Genomic DNA, 15,391 nt, shown 5'->3' with positions numbered 1-15,391 from the left:
GCTTCCTTCCACCATCCAAAAACAGTTTACAGATTATAAATTAGCCATGGGTTTCAAAAAGACTGAATGGTTGTCCATCTCTGTGTGCCATTCTTGAGAAAGTGCACCCTGTTCAGGGTGTACTGTACAACTCGTCCTTATTGTGTTAAGCCTTTCTGTGATCCTAGAAAATAGATGGCAGGAACGGTACCACTGTAGAGTTTTATGACAACCAAAAGGGAGATGTTTATGTTTTTGCCCCCTCCCCCCAACCATCTAGCCTGCACAGGGTCTCTTATTCTGAAAACTGACCAGAGTCTATATGCCATTACTGTATCCAAGTCCCCGCCTTTCTAATCGGCTCTGAGCCGATTCAGCTTCTGTTAAAAACAGGTTAGTCATGCATTTTTAGGAATGCAGGTCAGAGAGCAGCTTCTAGGATGTTCCTGAAACACTTTGCTGCACATCTGGTGGAATCACAAGCACTGGATTAAATGGTTGAGAGTAACTATGGCACATTCCTTTTATCCCAGCAGCAGATATCGAGCAGCCATTACCCAAATCAAGCAATAGGAAGTAAGAAATGTACTTATTTATTTTTAATTACACGAACAGGGCACAGTCATGCAATCCCTGGTGGGATTCTAGCACACCTGTTGATGAAAAGTTGTCTATTTCTAAAATTTGATAATTAATATAATACAAACTTCTTCCATACATGGCTACATGTTCACCCCATTTAACAGAGAAAAATATATTAAGTAAATCCCACTTTATATTTTGGAGCTTGTAATGTTATCAGCAGAGAGATGCGTTAATGACTTGGCAGAAAAAGATATATTGAAGGTATCAGTGAAATTCCTAATCCCTTTAACAGTATCATAATACACTGTGCCCTGTTTGTGTAATTAAAAATAAATAAGTACATTTCTTACTTCCTATTGCTTGATTTGGGTAATGGCTGCTCGATATCTGCTGCTGGGATAAAAGGAATTAATTCTGATGCTTAAAAGATAACCTCCAAAACTGAGAAGCAGCTAAAGTTCTGCACATCATTCTAATGGCTTCTAAAACATACAGCAATATATTGTTAGCCAATAATATAAATAAATCATGTTCAATTCCTTCTTATCATCTCTCCTTATTGGAATAGTTTCTGCAACTGGTTCATTTTTGTACTGTTTTTACTTTTGCTCCGCTGTTATTGAATAGTGAGTACTTTAATTGTCCCACAAGGGGAAATTTGGTAAAGGATTATTCTATTTATATTATCGTGGTCTTGGGTCTGTTTTCCTGAGTCTTTTCTCTGTGTCTTTCTGCCTTCCCAGTCATGTGTGTCTGTTTTCTCCCATCCAGGTTTCTTAGTCATGGTTTCAGGGTTTGTATTTCCTGTTTTATTTTGATAGTCGTCTGTTTCATGTGTATTATGATCAGTTTTGCTTACTCTGGCTCGTCAGTCAGATTAGTGTCAGCTGTGTTCCACCCTGTAGCCTGTTCCCTCATTATGCTCCTTGTGTATATATTAGGTAAGTCACAATTCAGGGGCAGCATCCTCCAGAGGCTGCATTTGAAGGCCGATTGCGTCACAGCCAGGCGACGAAGGCTGTCCCAATTCGGCCGACAAATGAGTCCTTCATTTCCCCCAAATTTAAAGGATGGGTCGGGTATATCCTTCAAGGCCCAACCTATCCCAGAATTCATATCGCAGCCCAGCCAATTCCAGTTTCCAACAATGGGGGCAGCTACCTAGTTGTAATATTACTCTTTCAGGTTCACAAAATAAACTTTTAACATATTTTTAGGTGAGAATGTAGCTGTGTATCTGCTTGATTTATGAAGACATCACATATTTGCAAAAGTGCTCCGACATTGTCGGAGATGTCTGTTACCCACCAGCTTGATAGCAAACTGGGAGGTCGAGCCTCACTAGAGCCGACGAGAATACCGGACTCCCCGCAGATCGTTTTCAGACCCCTGCGGTCTTTTGCTACTCAGGTTAAACATGATATAGAAATTACTTAGATATCTTAAAAATGTTATTGTTTGGCTTTTTTCAGTGTTTTATTTGTTTGTGAGTAAATCTGTTTGGCTGAGATTAAAGTTCTACAGAAAACTGATTAAACAGAAGTGTGAGATGGTTGAGAATTTACTCCAATGTCGTGTTATACATTAGCGAGTGAGGAGCAGACGGCTGAGTTTATTGAACTCCACCGAGACAGCTGGTGACGCAAATCTGAAGGCTAGATCGTCCCATTTCACAGCCTCACACTTCCGGCCTTCTCGGTCTTCGAAGGACCCGGCCCACATAGACCGTGAAGGTCGGGTCCTCCGAAGGATGCCGCCTATGAATTGGGACATACCTATTGTCTGCATTTCCTTCTGTTTTCTGTCACGTTTTCCCTCATGGTTGTGTCCTCCCTTGCAATATGTTTTCCTTGTTTTGTCAAAGGTTTGAATTTTCTAGTTTTGTTACTTGCATGTGATTTTAGTTTAATTAAAACCACCTATTAGTTTACTCCTTGAGTTTCTGAGCCCTGCGTTTGGGTGCTACCTCTACCACAAAGCCACTGTGATATAGCAACTTGAGCTTTCAGGCCATATCACTTTCAGGTGACATTTTGACTGAGCTTTGTGAAACTGACACTTTTCTTGGCCAAAACGGAAACGGAAAAGTCATTTTTGTAATTTTCTTTCAGATCTAATCAGTGCCAAGTATCTTCAACAGTTTATTTGTTACCTATGCCATTAGTCTCAACCCCATGATAGTCCAAACTCAGGATACTACAAAACTTGTGATGCAAATACAAAGTGTCCTTCATTGCCATTAAGAATTTAAAGCTTTGGAGCCACACATCTACTCATACTGCTGCTAATTTAGACACAAAACCATATATTCAATTTCAATTCAATTCAATTCAAATCACAACAACAGTTGCCTCAAGGCGCTTTAAATTGTACAGTAGATCGTACAATAATAGATACAGAGAAAAACCCAACAATCATATGACCCCCTATGAGCACACTGGCGACAGTGGGAAGGAAAAACTCCCTTTTAACAGGAAGAAACCTCCGGCAGAACCAGGCTCAGGGAGGAGCGGCCATCTGCTGCGACCGGTTGGGGTGAGAGAAGGAAAACAGGATAAAGACATGCTGTGGAAGACAGACAGAGATAGTTAGTGCTTCTTCCTCTCTATCCATTATCTTGTATGTTGCCTCTTGCTGAACTTTTTACACATCTTCATCTGTCCTTAGTACACAGTACACAGTGCACACAGCATTAGACAGCTGAACACTGTACGAGGCTCTAGTGTCAGCCCTAACACTTAAATTTTAAACCAGTAAAATTAAAGGGAACCAAGGATTTGTTCCACAAAAGCGAGGTGAATTCAAGAGAATCTTAGACACCTTCTTAAACAGATGTTTCAGACCCTGCTAGAAAAGGTTAAAAGGTTCCTTTTGCTTTCAGACTCTAAATACACTGTCTTAAAGTTATATACTACCGGTACTATAAATTAAGGGCAACGTGTGCATGTTTTCAGTTGAATAACTAATCTGGCAATAGCCGTTATTTTAAGATTAGGGATTTTATAATGTGAAGATTTCTGTGCTTTTTAACCAGGCTAAGTTGCATATGTTATTACTACTACTAATACATTTTACACCAGGCAGCTGTACATGTTTGGTTTGGCAGATTTTTTTCCTCCAGATGGACAACCTGACACACCTCCCCCCAAGATGTGTGTCAGTTCCCAAAAATAAGGTGGTGAGTGTTCACTTCTTAGGTGTAACAAAAAAAAAAATCTATAGTACTACTATTACCAATTTAGCAGAAAAAGAGTCGGCAAAAGTGATTAGAGGCATTAAGAACTTAAAAAGTAGTAAAAAAATAAAATAAAAAAATGCTACATTCTGTGAAATCATAATGTTTACCATTAGCTGATCATCTGTCTCTCTACTTACATCAGCAGCAGTGTCTGATGCACTGAAAGCAGCACCTACACAGCTCTGCTGTACTGAGTTTGTCAAAAAGAATGATGTATTGCAGCTGGATAGTGCTCAGTTAAGCCCCCTGCAGTGCTGGGTCAAACAACTTTCCTGGTGGAAGCCCTGCTTTGCATTCTGCAGATCTCAAAAGGCAGCTTGTCTTCTTCTCATTTTTCTCTATCAAGCGTCTCTTCCTCCCCATCAATTTAATTTTTTAATGAAATTTAGAAAGTTTAGATCCCTCTTGAGCTTTGCTAATTTAAGGACCTATTCAACATATTTGAAAACAAACAAACAAAAAACACTTTGACCTAAAATTCACAGAATTTAATTTCTATGCATCCAGTTCAAAGGAAGTCAGAATCAGCCTTAATTAGCACAAGACTGAAACTACTGTAGGAAAACATACCATTAACATACTATTATAAGTAAAAGCAAAATATCCTGGTCATGGTCATCTTTATATGCAGTTTCATAGCAAATGAAAATATACTTGCTTTAACCATGTTTTTTTTACTTTTTTTTATATAACCACAGGATTTCTGCTTACACCTTAAGGACGAGGTCTTTCACCAACAGTGTGCAAACATGATGTGACCTCAGTTAAATGAACTGCCCTGCATCTGTGGAACAAGGACTCTCACAGAATAACTCCACTCTCAGACGATATGACATCACTGCTGAAGTCATGTGTATTAGGGCCGGTGGTGCTGCTATTTTGCAAACTAAATTTACATTAGCATAGCAATATTATATCATAGCCCACTTATTTCATCAACCTCGTTCACCACAACACAAGGTGACAGTAAAGGGTAGCATATCATCATCAGTGCTAATTACCTCCAAGTAAGAGAGTAATTGGTAATAATGAATGTGGAACAGCTAATTTGCATATTCATAATAAATGTTACACTACATAAATACAGCTATGAACAAATAAGAGCGAACTGAGCAACCTCTGGTTAACTAACACACTGTCACTGCTGCTGTTTTAGTAGCTGTTACTATTAAAACAATATTTGAGAAAAAGGGCACAGGGCATGGAATCATAGCATGAGGTCATATGTATATCTTACTGTATTACCTTTACAGGCCTGTTAGTAATATGCTCATTATGAATGTGTATTAAGAAAACACCAAATGTCAAATATTAAGGCACAAAAAAGGCCAACAAATTCAACTTTGAGATTAAAAATAAAGAAAGAAATAAAGATAACATAACGAACAAGAAGCAATATAAGAGTGCAAACCTAGGCAGCTCACTGTTTGGTCAGCATTTATTATTAAAGTAATATTATTCTGTTTTCTATATATTCATTTTGTTTTCTTTGTTCTTTTTAAAGATAGATTAATAAGCTACAGTACAGTAAAATTCATATAAGGGGTACCATGACAGATGTTTACACTGATTAGAAAGACATTATGCAGAATTAAGTAATAGACAGTGATATATACTGGTTTGTAAATAACTGGACATGAATAACTCGGGCTTATTATGTAATAATAATAATAATAATAATGAGAATGTCATTCTCTATTTGCATGTATGTGGCAAATACAAACAATGGCAGTAAGAAATGGCTCTACATAGGTTTATTTTCAGGAGAGGTCAGAGGTCAAATGTGACATGGTATTTATGTCTCTGCTTGCCAATCAGACAGAAACCCCCGAAATATTTTTTTTGTAGCCTTTTTAAGGTTTTGTCACGGCTGTCGAGGCGAGCCGTGTGGAATTATTTACGGACCCAAAACGCAGGTACTTCTGAAGTGAGGAGACTTTATTAAGGGAGGTGGAACAAATACACAAGGCAGGGGAGGCGAGAAACAGAACGGAGAACATAAACTGGGAAAACTAAAAAGCAAACCTGAAGTGATAACCGAACGTGGAGAGGAACAGAGAGACGCAGACAGATGCAGGGAAATCACTCAGGGAGACGGAGGACATGAACGCAGACGAACCGGCAACAGGCAGGAGAACACGCAGGGCTTAAATACACACAGCAGTAATCAAGGGGATGAGAGACAGGAGGGCAACACACCTGGGAGAAATCAGAGCTGACGGGACAGGGGAAGCGTAAACTGAACACACACACATGAGACAGAGACTTTCAGAATAAAACAGGAAACTCGCAGACACAGAACTCGACAAGACACTGAGCTAAACAGACAGATTCACAAGCAGACCGTGTGACACCATAGACAGACAGAGGGAACACAGAGAAGTGGGAGAAGGCAGGCACAGAACAAAACCCTAACAAATGGCAAACCTTAAAGGATAAAACAGAATAAACAAGCACATAGAAAAATATAAGGAAACACAAAACACTGACTCGTCAGACTCAGGACCATGACAGGTTTATTTGATAGAGGCAGTGAAGACTGACAGGAAAGCAGAGGGAACGAGAGAGAGGGGGGCACATGTAGCAAAGGGCCGCGGGTCGGACTCGAGCCCAGGCCGGTCGCTCTCAGCCGTATGGCATGTGGTCGCCCACTCAATACACTGAGCTAAACTGGCATCCCCTGAAAGTGGATTTAATATTTTTCCACTCCCTCTTTCTTTTTATAGAAGCTTACTTAGTGAAGAGTCAAGGTCAGTCATTATGAAAGAGGAAAATGTAAAAGCTGTCTAATGTGGGCTGCAGCAATAAAATGTGCTGGTTCAAAATTATCTAATCTATCACATCCTTTTACATATGCAAAAACTAGGTGATAGAAATGCACACTGACACAGACTTAATTTGCAGAAATTATACAAACTCGTTTAAAACTTGCAGCATTTTAATGATGTGTGCAAACAGGACATGAAGCAACTTTCATAGCAGGCACAAATTTATGTGACGTCCATGAAATGACTTGACTGGATGCCACAATGCAAATGTACCTAAACTGAATCTATGGATTTTAGAAGCATTTATTTATTAAAACATTTATTTCTAAAATGTTTACATTATTTTTGGCGTTGTTTATGACTATAGTTATTAGTTTTTGGTGAAGATCTACTAGCTTTTCTAGTCTTTTAAATATAAGGGGTAGCCAATAGTGAATAATAGGGAGGCAGTGAAAAACAATATACATAGAAACATACATCCACACAAACACACATTATATAAATTATATATAAGTGTAACTGCAAGTGTAACTGTAAACTAAAAAGGCTCTTGAGCTCACAGCTAATTCCACCCAGACCACATCTACACAGTAGTGCCAAACAGCAAGGTGCATGGGGGAATATTTTGACACTCCCATCTGACTCAAGCCTAATGGGGCGGCAGGGTCATGCTGTTTAATGGCAGTTAGCTAGCTGAGTGACAGCACTGCACCAGGCCAGGGGCTCAGCTGTCACGGATCACAGGTGTGCTGCTGAGTTATGTATCATTGCAGGATGTGATAAGGTCGATAAGAGAATAGGTAGAAAGGGGAAACTGATAGAAAAAAAAAAGAGAATGAGAGCACAGGAAGGAAAGGGTGCTTGAAGAGCCCAACAAGCACTTGGATGGGTGTGACATGCAGAAGGTACACAGATCAAACCAGAAGACAGGAAAAAGCTGTTTAAAGACATCTATGCAATAACACCAGAAACTTTAAAAAAAGCCTAATTCAATACACAAAGATAAAATTCATTGACTAATTCTTTCAGTAAACTGACAGAGCCATGAGAAAGACACTAAAATGTAAGGACTTTATCAAAAGACGTTTACAAGCCTCCACACTGCCTGTGAAACCTGCATGTCCTGTCCCTGTGTGCAGTTTAAGTGGGAAATGTCAGAGACAATTAAAATGCAGGGCTAACCTTTCGGGAAGGAGATTAGTGCATTTCTACATGGGCGCTTCATACATGGGGACAAAGAATGCTTTCTTGACTATTCCTAACCATTTCGGAGACAGAAATTGCTTTTATGTCCAATACAGAATCTATACATAAAGCTCACTGAAGTATGGCTTCCTTAAACACAGTGAAAGCTGATAGTGAGGAAAAGAAAATTCTCATAAACATTACAATAAGTAATACTTGCATGTTAGGTTGCAATTTTGTTCTTCAAATTAAATACTGCAACAACTTCTGACCCTGCTCTTGGTTTTCTATCCACATATAATGTGAAATGTAACCCTTGACTACCAACTTTGTTCAGTGACAAGTCTTTCAGTGAAAGGGTGCTCCTGCTGGTGGCTACACATGCACGTCTCTCCAGATGATGGAAAGCCTAATTCAGTGCTACAAAGCCTGCAGGAGAAGTTGATATTCCAGCAATGGCTGTATGTGCCCTACAAAGCAGGAGTCGCTTATCAAAAATAGGGTCAAAGAGCATCTGATAATAGCAGCATTTTAAATAAAAATGTTTCAAGTATGAGAAAGCATATTTACAAAACTGGATATAGCTCCAGTCTCTGCCCACTTCCTGTTTTCCCCAGTGCTGTTCTGCTAAACAGGTTAGTTAACCTGACTAGTACTATAGTTACCATAAATTTCTGCACTGATGTTTGTCACTACAAATTAACTTGTTTCATAGTCCATTTAATATCATTTCACATCCAGCTGAAAAAAGTGGCCTTGTGCAAAACTATTAGGTCTATTAATGAGGGGCCTTTCAAATCTGATTCCAAAGGTCCAGGCTGTCTAAGTGGAGGTGGGGGTTTTGCTGCAACTGCAATAAGTTTGTGTGTTAGATATCCTCAAAGCATTACAAATATGACATAAGTCAAATGTTTAAAGGACACCACAAAATTTGCATCCTTTGCATTTTGTAGATGTTTTTTAATTACCCGCATAAAATAGGCAATATTTCCAATCATCATTCTTGATGATGATTGGATGAATACATTATAATTCTTGCTGAAAATATATTGACAAAGCAACCCTTACAATTGCAATGAATCAGTCAGATTCTATTTATATTTGAAAGGTCATTCAGCTGACTGTATTGACCACATTTCTGTGGTTGATGATGGCACAGAGTATCGTGTTAGTGGATTCACGAAGCTCAGACAGAACACACATTGTTGTGGTATTGCCCTTTGTTGGATGTGCACTTTTAGCTATAGCACTGGTTTTATGTTGATTACATCACTAACCATGTGCCAGCTCACTGGCTCCTCTCAAGGCTATTTGTCAGTTATGTGTGACCTTCACCTGACTTTCAGGACCTGTGAACTAAATAACTGGCTCATCTAACACTGGATGAAATCAGCATTCCCAACCCCTACTGTCTCCAGCAGCTGGAAACTAAATTTTCAACAGGCTCACATAGCCATCTTATCAAGCCATTACTATTGTTCGTCTGCAAAATTGATCTGTGCATCTAGCATATTTATGCAATTTAGTCACACTAGACATGATGAAAATTTCCCATGTTCCACAAACACACACACACACACACACACACACACACTATATCTGTATGTGTACCATCTTAAGAGTGAAAAACAAACATGATTTAACCCTGGAGAACCCATGGGGTCAGAGCCGACCCCATTGGTTTTCTAGGGAAACCATGGGGTCAAATTTGACCCCATGGGTTCTCCAGGGTTAAATTTGGCTTATATCCCTGTCAAGGTCGTCTCCTTGTGTCTGACTTCCAGCATGCCTATTTTTGTGCACTTCTTAAAATTTAACCATTTGAACATCAGAAGAGGACAAAGTCTCAAAGAGCAAAATCTGTCAAGCTGAGGTAGGTGGTGAGTGATGATTGTGTTGTTGTGGCCAGCAAACAGATCACAATGCCATAATACTACAGTTTATAGTTGTAGTTATTTTGAAGCAAATATTTATATCAGATGCTTGGAGATGTTATACAGCACCCAGTTGACAGACTGACCCTTTGGCACAGATTTACAGTACAAAACCCTGTGAATGATCATAGATACAGCTGCAAACACAATTTGATGTTTCCTCTTTGCGCTATGTCGAGGTTAGTGGTGACACTGCAAACACACACACACACGCGAGTAAGAATGGAAATTTTTAGCAGGGAGAAGGGAGGTACCTCGTAGCGGATAGCAGGAAAAGTCGAATCATTCTAGGTTTTATGACTGCTTCTAGTTTTAATGATACTCTACAGGATGAGTTCTAAGACCTAAAGTTCTTAACTCGAGCCAGATAACAGAAAATTTTATTTTGACCTCAAAGTTTTGGGAAAATCCCCCAAATTCAAGTATGTACCAATTCTGATTGGTTACTCCATCTAAACTATTCACATTTTTACAAATTCTGAGATTGTATGAATTGGAATTGTATTAAGTATGAAATGCAGTTGTGAAACTGCCAAAACCAGCACTGGTTGTAACAAATTCTAAAGCAATGAATTATTGTAATCATATTACTGTGTAACTGAAAAAAGTAAAGTAATCAATTACTGTACTAAATTCTGTGATTAGGTTACAATTTCAATTGTATCATTAATTGCATTATAAAGATTGATCCATTATCTGTAGACAACAGATAACCCTAACCTAAAACATCCCTTTTTCTTTCTATGTGATTGTGCTACAAGCCACTGATTTGGTGGGTTTAGGTTTATCTTTTCATCTTTATACATAAAAAACTAAAAGATTGTATGTGTGTCCTAGGATTGAGATATGGATTTGTACATGGGACTGTAGCCTCAGGTTTTTATTGTTAACTCATAATTGTTTTACTGTATTTTTCAGGTCAATTTAAAGAGTAACACAAAACATGTGCAATAAATTATTTTCTCAGGTGAGTAATGAAGTAACAGGAAATAGCCACTAATCTATCATTTTAATTTTTATATTGGATTTAAAATCAAAATCCCCAAATTTCTTGGTCCAGTGATATACTGCACTATTCTTCAGAATGTTTTGTGAACTTCTGTATGTTAATTATAACAAGACAGAAGTCAAAACAATTAAAAAAAAAAAAAAAGTCAAACAACAGAATGTGGAAATGATAACAGTCCATAAATGCAAAAACAATTTTCAATTCTTAGAATACTAAAATCATATATCCTAATAATAGCAGCAATTCTAAGCAGTTCCAAATAATTTTTAAAATTTGTATTACATCCGACACCATTACACACTCTGTCACTGTTTTTCCACCTCAATTAAGTGAATCAGGCTCTTGGTAAAACTAAAGAATGTAAACGAAGGCACCAGGCAACTATAGAATATTGTATTCTGTCATGCTACATGTGATTTAGGGTGTGTGCTCCAAACTGCCATGGGCCTGCAGGCCCACCACCCAAGGAGAGGCCATAGGGGATCAGTGGATTGCGAGTCATACAGCTGTCAGGGGCAGAGAGCGTGGTTTACATTAGTTTCACTCGTTCTTGTGGAGGTTGAGCTACAATGCTCTGTATGGTCTGTGTCACTGGTTCTGTTGTTTCTGGGCATAGCAAAGTGGCAGGTTTGGGGTTTGGTAACGTCTTTACTTTTTATGGATGGTATGGTCTTTCTGAAATAATATGATTACAAATACAACAGGTGGAAATGAGCTTCCTTCACAGGCTGTTTACACTCAGTCTTAAAGATAAGGTGGCGAGATTGGCCATTTGTAAGGGGCTCAGAGTAGAAATGGGACTGCTTGCATAGAGCCAGATGAAGTGATTTGGGTATCTGACAAACACTTTTAGAAACTCACAGTATGTAAATACATTTATCTATTACCTTTAATCACAGTCTGTTTATTATTACAAGCCAGGATAATATTAACATTTTAAGAATGATTTACTTCCACAAATGTACAATAAACCATGCACAGTATTTGCAAGGCAGATTTTACTCTGTAGTAAGAAAGTCAGAACGACTCTAAATCATCATAATTTTGTCTTAAACCATTAGTTTGAGGTCAGACCTAATTATTCCAGTATTTTGAGATAAGACAAGACTGGATAGTCCTAGAAGCACCTTAGGTGAGGTGTTTTGGGTTATGCCCTACCAGACACTCAGTATTTTGTCATCACCCTGTCACATTCCTCATGCATTCCTCTTCCAGCATAGACAAGAGGGTCGGCTTGTATGCTGCTAACACTCATGGTCAGCTGTGGAGTTCATAGAAGAGGAATGCAGGATGATAACAGAAAAGTTTGTTTTCCTCACTTTCAGTTTATCAATACAAGTTAAACATAAAATAGATTTCAAGATTTTCAGTAGGATCGAGTATAACATTACTTTTTATTTTTGTGTGTAAAAATACTGCAGTGAAGAAGTAGAGTCACTGTGGTGGCTATCACATATTCTACCTCCTCCAATTTCATCACACCACCATCATCATCATCATCATCTGCACATATTCCTTGTGTAAAATTACAGTCTGTAAGTAAAGTCAGTGAAACATACCCGTAAATGCCCTACTCGTAATATGAAACAATTTCCCATTGCTGTCAGTGTTAATCTGACGTTAACACCATAACCGCATTAAGGTGGCAAATCTCCGTTAGCGATTTAACGCGGATCGCCCTGTGCGTGGGGCTGCACGGCGTCAAAGCTGTAGCGGGGTTAGCTTGTTAAGGCGTAATGAGGTTATGGCGTTAACGTCATTTTAACGAGATTAACGCTGGCACCACTAAAAAAACCTCAAGTAAATAATGCCAGGAGTCAGTCATTAATCTGAACGAGGACATGCCTATGCTACAGTTTTGTTTGTACTGTTGGCAAACTGATAAATCACACTAAGAAAAAACATTGGGTGGTAGATATTAAATGAGAAATATGGTAGATTTGATAAATTAAATATTATTTTTATAAAATGAAAATTACATTTATAAGGTATTGCAGGTGCATAAATGCTACAAATAGGTCATTTTAGGTCATTGGGAGGTGGTTGCATGTTTGCAAGAAATATAAATAAAAACCTTTAGCTGTACCTGGGTGCCAAGTTTGATTGATCAGCTCCTGAATGTGTAGGAGTTCCTGGGTAAGCAAATAGAAAAAGAGTTGGTGTATAGTAGCAAGATACTTAATGATTATGAGCACATGCACTTGGAGTTTAAGTAGGCATTCGTTTAATGCATTTAGTGATGTTCCCAGCTAATGTGCTTTGAAAGCTGCTACCATTAACAGCGTACTTGCCTGAGTCAACTTGTTTTCATTGTTTTGAAACGGTGTTGGATTGAAAAAGAACTGGTGAAGACTACTCCCATTACCTTTGATGAAAGAGCTTCTTCCTAGCTCAGTAGATAGCTAAAACCCTTCTATATGTACTTTATATGAAGACTTCAGATACAAAATCCACTAAACAACACCTCAATGAAAAATGACAAAATACCCCTTGGAGATGGAAAATTTGAAGTGCCAAGTCGATTCATCAGCAAAAGCCACTGTGTTCACAGCTACTGTGTAATGCAGTATCATGCATTGACACCAATGACTGTAGAAATTGACACAGGCAAAGAGGATTGCCCCACCCCTACCTAAACACACACACATCTTCCTCCACTCTTTAACTTTACCACCAGCCACTGCTGTAATAACTTTTTAAAAGTTGTGCCATTTAATCTTTACACCTTTTTATAGAGAGCTAAATATCCATACACTCCTCTTCTTCTACAGCACAGGCAACTATAAATCTCACAGGGACTCAGTTATGCTGATACAGTTGGTGGTGAAACACATTAGCAGTGAGGCTAGCAACAGCAATGATAAGAAGCACAGAGTGGAACAGTGTACATCAGTGTACAGCAGTGGGCCAGTCATCGTAAACCCTCTGGGAGCAGACACAAAAGATCATGTAACACTTTGTCAAACAAGTCTATAATTAAATCAATCCACATGCTGAATAAAAATGAAAAAATCCCTTAAGCTCATTTGTAGTAACTGCCATGCTGTTGTAGTTCTGTTGTTCAATCAGTTTAGAAACCCTTTATCTAAAATTTCTGAAGTTAATAAATTAAGAGATTATATAAAATAAGCACCAGTTCTGGTCTAAACACCCTGTAAATGTATAACCTTATATGTAGTCTGTCTGCAGTATAGGATGAAGTATACTTTAAAGTCAGATAACAGCCCATGATTGCTTGTGTGTAGCCTAAGTGGTGCACTGGAGCAAGTAATAGGAGGCAGTGATTGGAGAAATGGATGACTCCTCAAAAGTCACCTTGAGTGAATAGAACTCATCATTCATATGCCAAACACAAACACACACGCATGGACAGACAGCTAGACACACACACCTGCAGCTGAGTGCAACTGACCAAGGTCTTTGTCAACACAGAGGACACAGACCATGTTGTACTGTACTGACACTCATTAACTGTGTCTTTTACCAAATCTTTCTTTATCAACACTAAAGATGACAATGCTGGCAGCAGCATACTGTGCAAATATTTTGCACCCTGCAAATTCAACTCTTGTTTTAATGGGATTTGCATGTGATTCTCATTTCCAGGACAGTCTGAATTGTCTAAACATTTATATCAGGGAAAGTGTATACACATAACAGTCATGTAAAAAAGGTCTTTGCAGTCCTTTGAAAAACTAAGTACTCCTCAAGGTTAGACAACTTTTAGAACCACGTTAAGCAGCAATAACTTAGTAATCATTTTCTGTATGACTTTATTCGTTTCTCACACCATTTTTGTACACTTCTCTTAGGGTTACGCCATACCATTTCATTACCACCAAGCTTAACAGCTAGCAAGAGGTAACAGCTGTTTTTATAGAAGTGGTCACATCCACAACCTGATTGTACATGGTAAGATTTTAACCCTACAGATTATCTCAATTTAGTGAGGGTTGTTCATGATTGGGAGATCCACCAGTCCTCCTATTAACAGACCCACTACCTCCTAAGCCATGGCCACACTCCTCTGGCTGAATGTTCTGTGTATGTTTTTTGTGCAACAGAAGAAATCCTGTTATCATTGGTCAGTGTTGTCTTCTGTGAACATCCAGGGGGTTTGTGTTTGTAATATAAGCTGTAAATTACTCTTTTCTTTTGAAGCCACCAAAAGTATTAATTTTCCAAATCCTATTCTTTAAACCTGTTTAACTGTTAACCTGTTAAATGATTCACTTCTTTCATCTGTCAGGTAAAAAAAACCTTGCATATGCAATTAAAAAAAAAAAAAAATTAAAGTATGATTGCAAACATGAATTCACTGTTGAAGTGCATATTTTCTAATCACATTCCCCCTGAAGTCTATTGAAAGATAATCCTTTCTCTATCCAGGCTCCCAAGGTCATTTTTTATCTTTGTCAACAACAGCAACAGTTAAGTACAGGATATTATGAATAGCCAGTTCTAGTAAGCCTTCAGTCCCTACATGTGTTCAGGTTTCACATTATTTCTACAATTTGGACAATTCTGATTGGTTAGAATCATGAGTTAAAGCTAAAGGCAGCTCCATTTACACTTCTTGCACGCAAACAGATAACAGAAATGCAAAACAGCAGAGCCACTTGCTACTAAATTGCAAATAAGCATCTTCCATAAGATCAAGATCTGAAGCCATAACAAACTTCCCCATCAACAA

The 15,391-nt window shown here is 38.4% G+C and overlaps 1 protein-coding gene across 8 annotated transcripts in view; it reads right to left on the bottom strand.

Moving 5' to 3' along the window:
• naaladl2 (N-acetylated alpha-linked acidic dipeptidase like 2) overlaps positions 1–15,391 on the bottom strand; it is a 460,659-nt gene that overhangs the window by 442,992 nt on the left and 2,276 nt on the right. For 3 of the 8 annotated variants that reach the window (XM_084921764.1, XM_084921763.1, XM_084921767.1), the window contains exon 3: positions 12,785–12,830. The exons of the other annotated variants lie outside the window; for them this stretch is intronic. The gene's annotated coding sequence lies outside the window, so the exon portion shown is untranslated. The remainder of the gene's footprint in view (positions 1–12,784; positions 12,831–15,391) is intronic. 8 annotated transcript variants of the gene reach the window in all.

This window comes from Perissodus microlepis, chromosome 23, assembly GCF_051167445.1.
Source record: "Perissodus microlepis isolate ML-2025 ecotype Zambia chromosome 23, ASM5116744v1, whole genome shotgun sequence".
Lineage (NCBI taxonomy): Eukaryota > Metazoa > Chordata > Actinopteri > Cichliformes > Cichlidae > Perissodus > Perissodus microlepis.
This window is presented reverse-complemented; position numbering and strand designations above follow the sequence as displayed.